Below are 3,294 nucleotides of genomic sequence, written 5' to 3'. Positions count from 1 at the left end.
TTTTTGATGGTTGCGGTATTTTTTCAGTTTTTTTTTTATTTATAGTGTTTTTTTCGTTTTATTTCGTTTTTCGTGTTTTTTTTTAGTTTTTTAGTATTTTTCGGTTATTAGTGGTTTTGGGGTAATTTTTTCATTTTATTATGTTTTATTTTTATTATTTTATTACTTCCCTTCTACGTGACTTTACCGAAAGAACCAAGAAGAGGTTATTTTTTCAGTTGTTTGTGGTTTTTGGGTATTTACCCAATTTTTAATGGTTTTGCGGTATTTTTTCAGTTTTTTATTTTTATTTATAGTGTTTTTTTCGTTTTCGTTTTTCGTGTTTTTTTTGTTTTTTTGGTATTTTTCGGTTTTTAGTGGTTTTGGTGTAATTTTTTCAGTTGTTTGTGGTTTTTGGGTATTTACGCAATTTTTAATGGTTTTGCGGTATTTTTTCAGTTTTTTATTTTTATTTATAGTGTTTTTTTCGTTTTATTTAGTTTTTTCGTGTTTTTTTTTAAGTTTTTTTTGGTATATTTAGGTTTTTAGTGGTTTTGGGTAATTTTTTCAGTTAGTGATTTTGGGGTAGTTTTTCAAGTTTTAATGGTTTTGCGGTATTTTTCAGTTTTTTATTTTTATTTATAGTGTTTTTTTCGTTTAATTTCGTTTTTTCGTGTTTTTTTTGTATTTTTTGGTTTTTAGTGGTTTTGGGGTATTTCTTTCAGTTGTTAGTGGTTTTGGGGTGTTTGCCCAATTTTTATGGTTTTGCGGTATTTTTCAGTTTTTTATTTTTATTTAGTGTTTTTTTCGTTTTATTTCGTTTTTTTCGTGTTTTTTTTTTGTATTTTTCGGGTTTTAGTGGTTTTGGGGTAATTCTTTCCGTTGTTAGTGGTTTTGGGGTATTTGCCCAATTTTTGATGGTTGCGGTATTTTTTCAGTTTTTTTTTTATTTATAGTGTTTTTTTCGTTTTATTTCGTTTTTCGTGTTTTTTTTTAGTTTTTTAGTATTTTTCGGTTATTAGTGGTTTTGGGGTAATTTTTTCATTTTATTATGTTTTATTTTTATTATTTTATTACTTCCCTTCTACGTGACTTTACCGAAAGAACCAAGAAGAGGTTATTTTTTCAGTTGTTTGTGGTTTTTGGGTATTTACCCAATTTTTAATGGTTTTGCGGTATTTTTTCAGTTTTTTATTTTTATTTATAGTGTTTTTTTCGTTTTCGTTTTTCGTGTTTTTTTTGTTTTTTTGGTATTTTTCGGTTTTTAGTGGTTTTGGTGTAATTTTTTCAGTTGTTTGTGGTTTTTGGGTATTTACCCAATTTTTAATGGTTTTGCGGTATTTTTTCAGTTTTTTATTTTTATTTATAGTGTTTTTTCGTTTTATTTAGTTTTTTCGTGTTTTTTTGAAAGTTTTTTTTGGTATATTTAGGTTTTTAGTGGTTTTGGGAAATTTTTTCAGTTAGTGATTTTGGGGTAGTTTTTCAAGTTTTAATGGTTTTGCGGTATTTTTCAGTTTTTTATTTTTATTTATAGTGTTTTTTTCGTTTAATTTCGTTTTTTCGTGTTTTTTTTGTATTTTTTGGTTTTTAGTGGTTTTGGGGTATTTCTTTCAGTTGTTAGTGGTTTTGGGGTGTTTGCCCAATTTTTGATGGTTGCGGTATTTTTTCAGTTTTTTATTTTTATTTATAGTGTTTTTTTCGTTTAATTTCGTTTTTTCGTGTTTTTTTTGTATTTTTTGGTTTTTAGTGGTTTTGGGGTAATTCTTTCCATTGTTAGTGGTTTTGGGGTTTTTGCCCAATTTTTGATGGTTGCGGTATTTTTTCAGTTTTTTTTTATTTATAGTGTTTTTTTCGTTTTATTTAGTTTTTCGTGTTTTTTTTTTGTTTTTTAGTATTTTTCGGTTATTAGTGGTTTTGGGGTAATTTTTTCATTTTATTATGTTTTATTTTTATTATTTTATTACTTCCCTTCTACGTGACTTTACCGAAAGAACCAAGAAGAGGTCATTTTTTCAGTTGTTTGTGGTTTTTGGGTATTTACCCAATTTTTAATGGTTTTGCGGTATTTTTTCAGTTTTTTATTTTTATTTATAGTGTTTTTTTCGTTTTCGTTTTTCGTGTTTTTTTTTGTTTTTTTGGTATTTTTCGGTTTTTAGTGGTTTTGATGTAATTTTTTCAGTTGTTAGTGGTTTTTGGGTATTTACCCAATTTTTAATGGTTTTGCGGTATTTTTTCAGTTTTTTTTATTTTTATTTATAGTGTTTTTTTTTCGTTTTCGTGTTTTTTTTTAGTTTTTTTGGTATTTTTCGGTTTTTAGTGGTTTTTGGGCAATTTTTTCAGTTGTTAGTGGTTTTGGGGTATTTACCCAATTTTTAACGGTTTTGCGGTGTTTTTTGAGTTTTTTATTTATAGTGCTTTTTTCGTTTTATTTCGTTTTTTGTTTTTTTTTTAGTTTTTTGGTATTTTTCGGTTTTTAGTGGTTTTGGGGTAATTTTTTCAGTTGTTAGTGGATATTTACCCAATTTTTAATATTTATGCGGTATTTTCAGTTTTTTAGAGCGTGTCAATGGAGCAGGAGAAGTAAAATTATCCTTAGGAGTGTAAGAATGAGTGCGAGTGGATGAGTGATGTGACACGACCTGCCGGGTGTCCGATTTGTGCCGACTCGCCCGAGGTTGTTGCAGCTCCGCAGCAGGTAGAGGAGATGGAGGTCCCCTTGGCGGAAGAGGCGACAGCAGAGGTCGGCAGCGGCAGTCACGGGCGAAGTGGCCCCGTCTGCCGCACTTGAAACACGCGGCCGACGTCGGCCGGTGGTCGGACGACCCGGCCCTTGCACGCGGCCGGCCCGTGTAGTCGCCCCGCTGGTCGCGCAGCCGCCGTCCCGGAATCCTATGCGGGACAGCAGCAGCCAGCATGTTGTCGTCGCCCGAGTCGTCAGAGCAGTGGACAACCAGTCGCGGAGACCACCCCAGAGGCGGCCCATCGATCTCGGGTTTCCCCGTCCACGCCGCCATCTGGTCCCAACGCTTGATATTAAACTTAGCGTCCAGGCAGCGCGCCACCCACCGCGATGAAAGCGGTTCGTGGCCGCACACCGGTAGAGAGATGTTGAGCTCCTGAGACAACTCCAGCATACGGGAAAGGATGAGCGGATCCAAATGATCGGCCGTTGCGTCGGGGTAGGCGGCCATGGCCATCGCCATCAACGCCCCCCGATAGGCCAACGGCGATTCCTCCGGTGCTCGGCGACGCGACATAAATTTTCTGGTGGCCGATGTCGGCGGGTCATAAAATTCCGCCATCTCTGTGAACGCG

Source organism: Lampetra fluviatilis, chromosome 67 (assembly GCF_964198595.1).
Source record: "Lampetra fluviatilis chromosome 67, kcLamFluv1.1, whole genome shotgun sequence".
NCBI lineage: Eukaryota > Metazoa > Chordata > Hyperoartia > Petromyzontiformes > Petromyzontidae > Lampetra > Lampetra fluviatilis.
Note: the sequence above shows the minus strand (reverse complement) of the source record.